At 48.0% G+C, this 13,196-nt stretch overlaps 1 protein-coding gene across 5 annotated transcripts in view; it reads left to right on the forward strand.

Moving 5' to 3' along the window:
* Positions 1-13,196, forward strand: part of LOC105472700 (WSC domain containing 1) — a 515,974-nt gene that overhangs the window by 254,581 nt on the left and 248,197 nt on the right. For all 5 annotated transcript variants that reach the window (XM_071082227.1, XM_071082226.1, XM_071082225.1 and 2 more), the window contains one exon: positions 12,662-12,814. The gene's annotated coding sequence lies outside the window, so the exon portion shown is untranslated. The remainder of the gene's footprint in view (positions 1-12,661; positions 12,815-13,196) is intronic.

A 13,196-nucleotide genomic window follows, 5' to 3' on the forward strand; every position in this document is an offset into this window, starting at 1 on the left:
TAATAGCTGGGATTACAGGCATGTGTCACCACACCTGGTTAATTTTGTATTTTTAGTAGAGATGGGGTTTCTCCATATTGGTCAGGCTGGTCTTGAACTCCCGACCTCAGGTGATCCACCCGCCTCGGCCTCCCAAAGTGCTGGGATTACAGGCGTGAGCCACCGCGCCTGGCCTGGATCTTTTAGTTATCCTGCTCAGTACCTGGTAGAATTTTTAGATCCATCATCTCACGTTTTACCTACATTCTGTGAAATTCCTGGCTGTTATCTCTTCAAGCACTGATTCTGTGTTATCTCTGTTTCTCCTGGAACATCCTAGCAGACCTATATCGAAGCTTTTGGAGTTGATTTTCATGTCCCTCAACTTCTCTTTTGTATTTTTCAGTCTTTTAATCTCTTTTTTGCTATGGTCCATTTGCTCTTTATGTCCCCAATTTTGTTCCTTGGCTACGTTCAGCCTTCTGGTCAGTGTCTCTGTTGAGTTTTAAAATCTCAGTAACTCTCTTGTTTCATTTCTAAGGTTTCTAATTGGTTCCTTGTCATAGCCATTTCCTTTTTATCCCGTCATTTTATTTCTTGTGTCATGCTTGCAATCCCCTTCCTGACCTCTTCAAGTCGATGACAATGCTTGTCCTGTAGCTTCTCAGAACGTTCTGTTTGGTCTCTTTTCCCTCACACGTGGTTTCATTCATGGAGTTTGTTGTGAGCCCTCCACGGTGGCCACCTCCTCAACAGCTTTGTGCCTCCTCACTGTGAGTTCACCTGGCGGATCCTGAGCTGGGCTGGCCTCCAGGGCGTGGTGCCTCAGCAGCCTCCACCTCATTTCTAGGTCCTATCACCCTTGGCACCCAGGTCCAAAAGGTCTTGGTGCTCTCTTGGGTGGACAGGAAGTGATTTCCAGTTCTCGGCCTCCTCTGGGAGGCATCCCTCTGGGCTGCAGCCTGGGAAGGGCTATGTGGTTTTAGCCTCCACATACTGCCACTGTGCTGCTTTGCATTTCATTTCTTTTAGAAGCCTGGCTTTAAAAACTACAGCGATATCCCTTCTTTATTTTTGAATATGCATGTATTCCCCCTCAACACTAGAAAAGTCTGGAGTGGAAAGTAGAGGTTTTGTTGTTGTTTTGTTTTTGTTTTTTTGAGACAGAGTCTTGCTCTGTTGCCGAGGTTGGAATGTACTGCAGCATGACCTTGGCTCACTGTAACCTCCGCTTCCCAGGTTCAAGCCATTCTCCTGCCTCAGCCTCCCGAGTAGCTGGGGTTACAGGTGTGTGCCACCACACCCGGCTAATTTTTGTATTTTTAGTAGAGACAGGGTTTCGCCATATTGGCCAAGCTGGTCTTGAACTCCTGACCTCAGATGATCCACCTGCTTCAGCCTCTCAAAGTGCTGGGATTACAGGCGTGAGCCACTGAGCCTGGCCAAAAGTAGGGTTTTTGTTTTGTCTTTGTCTACGATCTTGAATTAGAAACTCTTTCTCATTATTATTCTTTGTTAAAATGAAATAATCAGTGTATACAAAAGAATATATATAATATTGGTCATAACTCATAATAATTCATAATAATAGACCTGTGAGCTGGCCCTTAACTTATCACCAAGACAAGACCAATACTGTTGAGGTCACAGCATGTTCCTTCCCGATCCCATCTCTTTGCCTCCCCTCATGCCCAGGAAACAACTCCTCTTTCTTGGGTATTTTCTGTTTATCTTTCTGTTGATTCTCCCCTCCATTACTTTTTCACCAAATCTTTCTTTTCTTTTCTTTTCTTTCTTTCTTTCTCTTTCTTTCTTTCTTTCTTTCTTTCTTTCTTTCTTTCTTTCTTTCTTTCTTTCTTTCTTTCCTTTCTTTCCTTTCTTTCTTTCCTTTCTTTCTTTCTCTCTCTCTTTCTTTCTTTCATTCTTTCTCTTTCTTTCTTTCTTTCTTTCTTTCTTTCTTTCTTTCTTTCTTTCTTTCTTTCTTTCTTTCTTTCTTTCTTTCTTTCTTTCTTTCTTTCTTTCTTTCTTTCTTTCTTTCTTTCTTTCTTTCTTTCTTTCTTTCTTTCTTTCTTTCTTTCTTTCTTTCTTTCTTTCTGCCTCTCTCTCTCTCTCCTTCCTTCCTTCCTTCCTTTTCTTTCTTTCTTTTTTATTTTGAGATGGAGTCTCATTCTGTTGCCCAGGCTGGAGTGCAGTGGCACAATCTTGGCTCACTGCAACCTCTGCCTCCCGGGTTCAAGCAATTCTCCTGCCTCAACCTCTCCAGTAGCTGGGATTACAACAGGTGTGCGCCACCATGCCTGGCTAACTATTGTGTATGTGTGTGTGTGTGTATATATATATATATAGTTTTTTTTTTTTTAGTAGAGACAGGGTTTTGCCATGTTGGCCAGGCTGGTCTCGAACTCCCAACCTCAGGTGATCTGCCCGCCTCGGCCTCCCAAAGTGCTGGAATAAGTGTAAGCCACCGTGCCCGGCCTCACCAAATTTTTTAATGCATGGAAATGCCGTAACATTGGCTCTTTATCATTGTACTATAAAGTTGCAAAAATAATTACAAAACTGCAAAAATAATGAATACACATTGTCACATAAATGGACCAATGAGTCCATGAAACAACACAGAAATGAGGAACAGACTCAAGTTTGTAAGGAAATTTTCTCTATAAAAAAGGAGGTAATGTAAAGCAAGGCATTCAAAAAAGATGTAGGGCCGTTTGTTACCTATTTAGAATAAAATACATTCTAGATTTTTATCTCACCCCTTACATGAAAAGGAATCTTGAATGTCCAGAAAGACGGTCCAGGCAGAGCTGGCTGTGCTTCTCTGCAAACGTGTGCTATATCCCCCTCACTGGATCAGGGCACAGGAGAGACCTCGGCAAGTGGGAAAACGGCTATCCACGTTCCATGAGTCTCACCTGCTTCCAGATCCTGCTGTGTCACAGAAACCCCGCCTGCCGGTAGCCAGTGCCTGGGGAAGGCCCCGGGCTTCTGAGCACCCCTTCTCGAAAGAAGCCTGTCCTGCCGGAGGTCCTAATTAAACACAGGGCAAGACAGCATCTGCAGCGATGCCTTTGACAGGGGAGAGGGCTGGTGCGTGGCAAACCCAGCCATTTATCAAATGTACACGCTTGCATTGCTCAGCGGGTTTGGGGATCACGTTAATAAATCACTTTTTTATTTGAAAGCAGCTCCCAACACACAATAGAGCCACTTGAGTCATCTCTCTGTCCAGGGCTTGGCTTCCACAGGGCCCTTCCAGCCAGCCTGGTTATTTTTAGCTGTAATTAAAATCATAACATACAGTGTCATGGACCCCATTTCTGCTAAGTGACGTGCAAGCAGGTTTTTTTTTTTTTTAATTAAACTGTAAAAACTTTTCAATTTGGGGATATTTAGGGTGTTCAAGGAGAAAACCACCCTAACATTCATGCCAGATGACAGCTAGTCAATGAGGAGAGGAAAAAACACCCCACGTTGACTCCGTCGATCTCTGCTCTCGCCGCACTAAATTACAGAATTAATAGGCTCTTAGAAAAGACTGACACACAGTTACTGTGAGAAAGACAATTAAATGTGGAAACCCACTTTTCTCACCGCATTGAATTTTAACAGGAGCCTTTGAGACTCAATAAATCTCTTTTCTGTTTCTTCTTCGCTTTCCCATAAGTTCTTCAGAGAAGCACCGAGAACGTTTAAGAGGCTTCTCGCTCTTGATCATCTCTAACTACTCGTTAAGGTGATGTTTTCTTCCAGAAACTTTCTTTGGAGATCAAGGAGAATTAGAAACACCGACATGTTGGCCGGGCGTGGTGGCTCACACCTGTAATCCCAGCACTTTGGGAGGCCGAGGTGGGTGGATCACAAGGTCAGGAGTTTGAGACCAGCCTGACCAACATAATGCAACCCCATCTCTACTAAAAACACAAAAATTAACCAGGCCTGGTGGCGGGTGCCTGTAATCCCAGCTACTCGGGAGGCTGAGGCAGGAGAATTGCTTGAATCTGGGAGGTGGAGTTGCAGTGAGCCGAGATTGGGCCACTGCACTCCAGCCTGAGCAACAGAGCGAGACTCTGTCTCAAAACAAACAAACAAACAAACAAAAAAAAACCACAAAAAACAATATATCCAATATATTTTGTTAGCTTTTTAGATGGCCTTCCTGTTCCTGGCTTGACCTTTTCAGTCTAGGTCAGATTCATTCATTTGTTCCTTCATCATTCATTTCTTTTTTTTTTTTTTTTTTTTTTTTTTGAGACGGAATCTTGCTCTGTCACCCAGGCTGGAATGCAGTGATGTGATCTTGGCTCACCGCTACCTCTGCCTCCCCAGTTCAAGCTATTCTCCTGCCTCAGCCTCCCAAGTAGCTGGGATTACAGGCACGCACCACCATACCTGGCTAATTTTGTATTTTTAGTAGAGACGGGGAAATCCCCTGTTGGTCAGGCTGGTTTCGAACTCTCGACCTCAGGTGATCCACCTGCCTCGGTCTCCCAAAGTGCTGGCATTACAGGGGTGAGCCACCACGTCCGGCCTGTTCATTCATTTCTTTATTCCCTTGGTCAACACTCCAGCTGTCTTGCTTTCTCTAGGGGCTAAGCTAAAGGGATTGGTGGGGCCGCTCTTGCTGTGGTGAAGTTCAGTCTAAAAGAGATATAAGCAGTTGATTAAGTACCTGGGAGTGAGACAGAGGGAGCTGGAGGCACCCAGAGGAAGAGTCAGTTGACACACACAGATGCCCTTCACCCTCCCTGTGCCCACACCATCCAGCGCCGCGGCTTCTGCCCGCGGGTGTCTGGCGCTCACCTGGCATGAAATAGGCACTTTCTAAATGGGCCCCTAATTGACTCCACTTGTTAACCTTTTAGTCAAATCCTCCCAAGGTTATGGTTCCAACTCAAATCAGGCTGCTCTCTGTCCCATATGCTCTCATGATTAATTGCAAAGAAAAATCCCTTCTGAAGAGAAGGGGAAGAATTTTTTTTGTTGTTGTTAAGATCCTGCTTTTCTCCCAGCCTCAGCTGTTCAGCAGTCAAGCATGTGTCATATTTCAGTCCTTTAACCACTCGTCATTTCTGACTAATACCCAGTAGGCAGACATGGGGTAAGATTTCCAAGATGATAAATGCTTCCCTTCTTATCTTTTGATATCTGGAAGTAGAAAATTTCAAGGAAAAAGGGTTTTACACCAAGACGACCATAAATCTCATTGTGTTCACAACAGAAGGCTGACCAGAGGAGTTTATTAAATCTGTAAAGGATTTGATGTATATCAAACTGTTACATAAAGTCAATACTTTGGAGAGAAACGGACAATAAATACTCAGCAAGAGGCAATATTTCTATCAGGGAGAAGGCAATCGCATAAAGATTAGGGGAGCAATTTCAATATTGCGTGTCTCTCCGCAGTATGAAGACAGGTCTTGTTTTTGAGAATGATCACAGGGGAAAGACCAAAGGCGGGGCAGGCAGCCTTCTGGGCTCAGCTAATCCCACCATCCAGCTCAGACGAGGGGTTATGGACTGAACCTTTTGGTCCCCTCCCCAAATTCATATATTGAAGCTCTAACTCCCAGTGTGGCTGTCTATGAAGATAGGACCTCTAAAGAAGTAACTAAGGCTAAATGAGACGTAAGGGAGGGGTCCTGATCTGGTAGGATTAGTGTCCTTATAAGAAGAGACACTGGAGGCCAGGCGCAGTGGTTCACGCCTGTAATTCCAGCACTTTGGGAGGCCGAGGCAGGCGGATCACGAGGTCAGGAGATCGAGACCATCCTGGCTAACACGGTGAAACCCCATCTCTACTAAAAATACAAAAATTAGCCGGGCGTGGTGGCGGGCGCCTGTAGTCCCAGTTACTTGGGAGGCTGAGGCAGGAGAATGACGTGAACCCCGGAGGTGGAGCTTGCAGTGAACCCGGCTGGTGCCACTGCACTCCAGCCTGGGCGACAGAGCGAGGCTCCGTCTCTAAAAAAAAAAAAAAGAAGAAGAAGAAGAGACCCTGGTGAACTCCCCCCATCACTCACCTGCACAAAGGGGGCCATGGAAGCACACAACGATTTGGCAGTGATCCGGAAGCCAGGAAGAGAGGCCTTATTAGACACCCACCGGCTGGGCGCGGTGAATTACACCTGTAATCCAACACTTTGGGAGGCCGAGGCGGGTGGATCACCTGAGGTCAGGAGTTCAAGACCTGCCTGGACAACATGGTGAAATCCCATCTCTACTAAAAATGTAAAAATTAGCTGGGTGCGGTGGCGTGTGCCTATAATCCTAGCTACTCAGGAGGCTGAGGCAGGAGAATCGCTTGAACCCCGGGAGGCAGAGGTTGCAGTGAGCCAAGATTATACCATTGCACTCCAGCCTGGGTGATGGAGCAAGACTCCATCACAAACAAACAAACAAACAGCCACCATGATGGCAGCCCGATCTCAGACCTTCAGCCTCCGGAACTGTGAGTCAACCAATGCAATGGCCCGTCTCCTCTTGGGAAGGCTGATCTCACTTTGAAATTGCAAGATGGCCACCTTCCTCAACATCTAAAGGCCACAGTGCAGATGGGAAACCCAAATCATGTTGCTGTTTAAATAATCATAGCTTCTACATTTAATCTATGTGCTTTTCAGATATCATCTCATTTAAGCCGCTTCTTGAGGGAATCCTCACATCAATCTTTAAAATAAATAGTGATAATGCCCCGATTTTCCATCTGGAAACTGCAAAGCTCAGAGATATTAACTTACTCAGGACCAAACAGATGATTACTGGGAGGGTCAAGGTGGAATCCAGTTTCGGTGGTTTCCAGGGTGGTCGAAGGACCATTCTGCTATTCTACGTCTTGAAGTCATCCTCTTTCCAGTGAGATAGCTAAGGCTTGGAGTTATGTCTACAAAGACCAATCATCTAATAGAGGAAGGGAAAGTTTGGCTAACGCTCTGGATAAGTTATCTATACAACACTAAGCATCTGAATATTTTGATGCATCCAAATATTCCACTGTCTGACCCAGCTGTTCCCCAGCAGGGCTGACTGCTCTTCGAAGAGATAGACCATTTCTCTTCCTTTCCTTCCTCCTTTTAATGAGCACAGCCCCTTCCTTCCACCATATGTGTGGAAGATAAATGAAGGAAGGGGGTCTGAGTGAGCACAGCGACGGTGCGAATATAGAGAGGCCACTGCGGAGGGACTGAGCACTAGTCCTTTAGGAGTGGCCACTTCTTGTTGCTTTTGTGTGTCATGCTTTGTCTTTCCAACAGATCTATGGGCAGTTGAGAGTGGGGCTGTGGCTCTGTATCCTGTGGCCCCTTCCCCCATGCTGAAGATGCTCTGTGCGGGGTGTGCTCTTGGTGAGGGAGTCCTCCTTCCCCGTGCCCCCTCTTAGGCAGGGCTGGGGGGGTACCCACAATTGGAGTGCAGGGTCCTTTCAGTCTTAGGAGTTCTCTGATGCTTCCAGGTCCCATTTGGGGAGCAGATATTGTTGTCAAAGTTGGTTGGCCGGACTGAGGGCCCCACACAACCACAGCTATTTCTCCCTGGAATCTTGCTACCCCCACCCAGGTCAGTGTCAGGTAGCTGAGCCCAGGAATCCACTGTTCTAGGACCACAGACCTCTCTTCTTCCTTCAACTCTGGTGGAGCTTGCTCTCTAACTGGTGCGAGAAGCCCCAGAGTCCCCATTTTTCCTCAACACTCATTACCAGCAAATCCCACCTTCTTCTTTCTTCTGCCCCATCTAAGAGTCCTCAAAGTCCTCCACTGGGCTTAGGAAAAACCCAAACCAGAAAGGCACATAGGTCTTTCTGCTTTTTGCCATGACATAAACCTCCTGGAAGGTTCTGTACCCTGAGCTGGTTTCCTACTAGAACAGGAAGGACATTAGAAAATACAGGAAGGAAAAAAAAATCAAAGCCTGTATTCACAGGCACATGGCTGCAGAATATTGTAAGGCTGATTTTTTCCTCTGTATTTTCTAATAGTGAGTGTGAAGAGTGTGGGGAGTGTGCACATGGGTCCATATGTGTGTTTGTGTATGTATATGTTTTGTATATACATATGAAGGTGAATGTGTCCATGACAAAGGCCCCAGCCTGGCTCTGACCTGTGGTCACTTCTTATTTGTCCTTGAATTCCTCCATCTTTTTACCCCTCTGCACCAGCCCAGCCTCAGGAGCCCCATGACCAGCCCCCTAGTCTGCTGACGGCACCAGTGAGTGGAAGCCACTATAAATGGAGGGGAAAAGTGGGCTCCTGCTTGGCACCTGCTGTCTGCACTGCTGTTCATGAGGGTCCTCATGAACCCCATCATCTGACCTTGGCCCCATCATCTGACCTTCCAGGATACTTCCTCATGCCCCTGCCTTAATGCAATTTCTGTTTCCAGGAGCAATAATTCAAACTGAAAGCGGGGACTCTGGGCTGACCGCAGGGCAGCCTCAAGCCCAGAGTGGATAGTGAGGACTCTGACTGCAAGGTGTCAGAGGTTCTAAGCCATGTGTGTGGTGACAGCCACATGCCTCTCTGGAGGCCAGGATGGAGGCTGCAGCAGACTCTTCAGCCATAGGAGCCCTTAAAACACACATTCCCGGGATCCTCCACCTCTGTCAGGACCCTGGAGTCTGATGGACAGTTTTCCAGCTGACTCGATAAGTCCTCTGATTTAGAGCTACTGCATGGGGGCAGTGGTCAGCCTTACCCGTGGTCTGCAGCCCTGAGGCTTGCCTCGGCCACCCTGGTCACCACCTTGACCCGCTGGTTAAGGCTATCACTTGTCACTTTGACCAGTTGCTGCTGTGGGCCTCCCCTGGCCAGCTCCTCTCCTGCCTGCAATCCTGTGGGGCCAGGTCTGGAACATACTTCTTTTAGGCCTTGTCTTTCCTGCTACCTAAAGGTGGAAGTTCTTGGGCTCTCTCCCCTTTACCATGAAATACTCGTTCCTGGAAGCCCGCCCGGAGTGACTAGGAGCCCAGGGAAGCCTTCCTGTGATGGATGGGGACAGGAAGCCGCAGCTGTCTCTATGGAGGACCAGCAGGAGCAGCAGCTGCATCTGCCCCAGGCCTGGCTCCAGAGCGCTGTCGGTGAGGCTGATCACCGTGTGCCTGCGCTCATGACAAGATCCACCACCCAGCTGATCTCTCTAATGGAGGGAGGAAAGGAATGGGCCTCTTACTACCCTGAGTTGAGAATACAGTAGAGTGAATGCCATTAACTCTTGGGGGTACGTGTCTTGAAAATCCAGGGTGGTGCGATTCCTTTTGCCAGAGACTTCTCCAGACCCCTGAGGCCAGGGTCAGACCTGGGTGACACCCAGCTGGCCCCCACCTTCCCTTCCTCTCCTGTTAGCCTCGACTCTCCTCATCCAGAAGGATCTCCAAGAGAGGGAAGGCCCTGTCCTCAGTCATCTCCCAGCAGCGGGTGTGCTGATGCTCAGGGCCTGGTTCTTTCTCTCCCCTCCCTGCCCATGTAAATCAAGGATTTGGCCGAGTCTCTCTGTGAGCCCCCAGTGGGTCTGGCCAGAGGCTCTTCCAAAGGTTGTCTTTCTTCCCCCAGGAGCAGGAGTCGACGGTCCACAGGGGCAGCAGCCAGAGGCAGGAATGGACTGGCCTCCGCCTCAGTTATTCCACCTCCTGATTCACCTCTGATTACCGAGTTTGGGCTCTGTTGTCAGTGAGCGCCGTCTCTCCTGAAACCTCTGAGAAACTGGAGGGGCTTCTACCACCTGGCTGTGTAAAAAGCACAAAGGGGTTCATGGAGAATGACCAAAAGGACCACACCACGAGAGGGAGCCTTGCCCGGGTGTGACTGAGCAGGGAGCACAGAGGACTCCTCTCACATGACGCCCAGCCCCAGATAAGCCATGTGCCCATTGCATGGACCGGTAAACTAAGGTTCATTAACTCCACCATCAGGTACAGGTTGAGGATTCCCAATCCAAAAATCCAAAATCTGAAATGTTCCAGATGTGCCCAGGTGGATGTCTGTCTGATTTTCCTTGGCTGCCCTTCCCTTTTCCCCACCCTGCCTCGCCGGTTCCCTCTGGGGTTCTGCACCATCCCCCTCCACATCATCACTGCTAGAATGTGAACCTCAAAAGCAAAACCTTGGACAAATGCTACCATGTTCTACAAATCTTATAAAAATATTTTAGCCTGTGTTTTCAAATAGGTACACGTACATGCCATTTCTAAAAGTATGCAAAGGGTCAGAGCGGCAAGTCTCATTCCCAGCAGTCTCCCTGCTACCTTGAGGCACACCCTGTCCACAGCTTCATGTGTTGACTTCCAAAGGGGTTCTATAGATTTATAATATTGAGCCCTGTATAATTTCCACTATTGGAGAAGTTTTGACCTAAAAAAAAAGAAAAAAAGAGTAACCTCATGTGGATTGACCTAATTTAAGCATATTCTTATAAACCTGAATCATAATTATTTGAATAACAGGTTTTAGTATCAATTGCAGGAATAATTATTCATCTCTCTCATTAGGGATCTGGCTAGGGAAACTATTTGCTTTCCAGTTTATTCCCATCCTTCCTCTGTTTTCTTTTTCCTCCCTCACAGGTGGGGTGGGGTTGGATGACCCCTGCCAACAAGGTTTTCCATGCTCCCTTGACAACTGCCTTCCATGTGGATGTGGCCATCGGTCACCCCTTACCAATGACAGGTGGGACACTGGGGATGAGGAAGAGGGGGAAGGCAGGGTATCCCCTGCACCCCCCCATCCCTGGAGCATCTTTGGTCATGTCTGCATCTTCTCTATGGCTCAGCTCCCACCAGGCAGCTTGAGCAGCTGTTCTAGCCCCCAGGGGCTCCTCAGCTGCAAGGATCCTTCAAGGTTTTGGCTCCTGCTGGGGATCCCGGCTCTCAGGATTTGGAAAAGACGTTTCCTCCCATGACCTTCCAACCCGCGGTGGTGGAGGCTCCCTAGTTGCCCATCTTTGGGCTTCCTCACCTACATTTGCCTTTTCAGCTTTTCTAACACCTCTGTTACCGGTTCCTTGTTTTAAATTCCTCTTTGTAAGAATTCTGTTTTCTTTACTGGCCCTTAACGGACACACTCCATTATTGCTCAGAATCTATACTTCCCTTCTCAAAAGAATGGCATCTGGTCTTTAAGCCTGGAATCCTTGGCTTCCTTGCTCTCACTCATCCAAGAAATCACCAAGTCCTGTAATTCTATTTCTGAGTATCTTTTGAACCCGCACCCTTCTCTCCTCCCCAAATCCCCTACCTTAGTTCAAGCCTCATGTCCTCCCTCCAGCCCAGCCTCCCAGCTTCCAGTCGTGGCTCCTCGTGCTTCACTTTCTACTCGATGGCCAGAGGGAGCGTTCTAACATGAAATCTGTTCATGCCACTCTCTGGCTTCAAACATATCCACAGCTTCCATGTCCTTCTGATGACATCCAAAGTCCTTTCCATGCGGTGGTTCTGCTTGCCCCTCAGATCTAATCTCATGCCTCTCTTCTTTTGCTACCCTCTGCCCGATGAGAGCCAGACATAAAAACAAAACAAAGCAAAACAAAAAACAGATTCCTGTTTGCATCAGTTGTCTTTTAGCCCCTCCCTTTTTTTTTTTTTTTTTTTTTTTTGAGATGGAGTCTTGTTGTGTCGCCCAGGCTGGAGTTCAGTGGCGTGATCTCAGCTCACTGCAACCTCTGCCTCCTGGTTCAAGCTATCCTCCTGCCTCAGCCTCCAGAGTAGCTGGGACTACAGGTGCCCACCGCCATGTTGAGCTAATGTTTGTATTTTTAGTACAGATGGGGTTTCACTGTGTTGATCAAGCTGGTCTCAAACTCCTGACCTCAAGTGATCTGCGTGCCTCAGCCTCCCAAAGTACTGGGATTATAGGCATGAGCCTCTGCACCCGGCCTCTTTGGGCCTTTTTTTATGGAGCACTTTTATCCCCCTCTCCCTCTACCTCATCATCTGCCTAATCTCACTCATCCTTTATATTTCACCTTGGGTGCCACTTCCTCCAGGAAGCCTTCCAGGATCTGCCAAGATTGAGTTGGGGGCCTTTCCTTTATATGCTACAGCATCCTGTACTCCCCCTATGTTCTCATTGCTTGTAATGTTGTTGCTCTCCCTTCCAGATTGTAAACTTCATGAGAGTGGGGGCTATGTTGGTATCATTTACAGTCAAGTCCTCCCTTCTTCACCCAGTGCCTGACGCATGATAGGAGATCAAAGGGCTTGACTGTGGGGTCCAATTATTTGTGAGCCTGCAGATGCAGAACATGGCGACTCCCTTTATTGTGTTTGGCTGCAATGAACCCCCGGCCTGGGCCTGGAGAGGCATCTTACTCTACTTGATTAAAAAATGTGACCTGTGTGTGAGGCTTGGGAGGGACCCAGAGATGAATCGCTCGCAGCCCCTGTCAAAGGAAGCGCTGGCCTAGATTCTGAGGGAAACCCTCCATTGGGAAGTGTCATCGGGCCATGCACAGATTCGGGATGTACTGAAGTGACCTTAGCAGTGAGCTCCCGGTTAATTCAGAGGGTGGAACATGGTGCTAATGAGAGCAGAGTCACAGGGTCAGTCCTACCCGGAGGAGGGCCATGTCAGCCAGCAAAGCTAACAAAACAGCATTCTCTTCCAGACCAAGCCTGGCCTTGGTCCTAGACTGGGTTGCAGCTGCTGCCACGGCCTGAATTCCCCACGACTCAGATCCCTTGTTCCTCCTGCAGCACCACCAGCTGTGAGGGCAGAATGTCTGCATGGCCTCGGCCACCAAGTGAGCAGACACGGGGGTTGGAGGGACCAGAGATGCACAGAGAAGTTCGAGGATTCCCCTAGAGTTACCGAACCAGCACTGGAGCCAGGCGTGAGCATCAGTAGAGGTAAGTCATGTGCCCATTGCATGGACCAGCAAGCGGAGGTTCATTACCCAGCAAGCAAGCCCGGGTTGAGTATCCCTCATCTGAAAATAGGAAATCAGAAATGCTCCAAAATCTGAAACTTTTTGAAGCCCCCACACTTGAAAGAATTGCTCATTGGAGTGTTTTGGAGTTCAGACTTCCAGATAAGGAAGGTAAGTGTGACGCAAATATTCCACTTCTGGTCCCAAGCATTTCAGATAGGGGACACTCAACCAACTGGGCCCTCGCTGTGATTCAGGCTTTGTGCCACATGCCACCTGCAGATACCATGGTCCTGACAGTCCAGAAGCTCCGCATCTGGCTGGAGAGAGGGGCAGGGAAATCAATGATGGTTTTAAAAGGG

Source organism: Macaca nemestrina, chromosome 17, assembly GCF_043159975.1.
Source record: "Macaca nemestrina isolate mMacNem1 chromosome 17, mMacNem.hap1, whole genome shotgun sequence".
Lineage (NCBI taxonomy): Eukaryota > Metazoa > Chordata > Mammalia > Primates > Cercopithecidae > Macaca > Macaca nemestrina.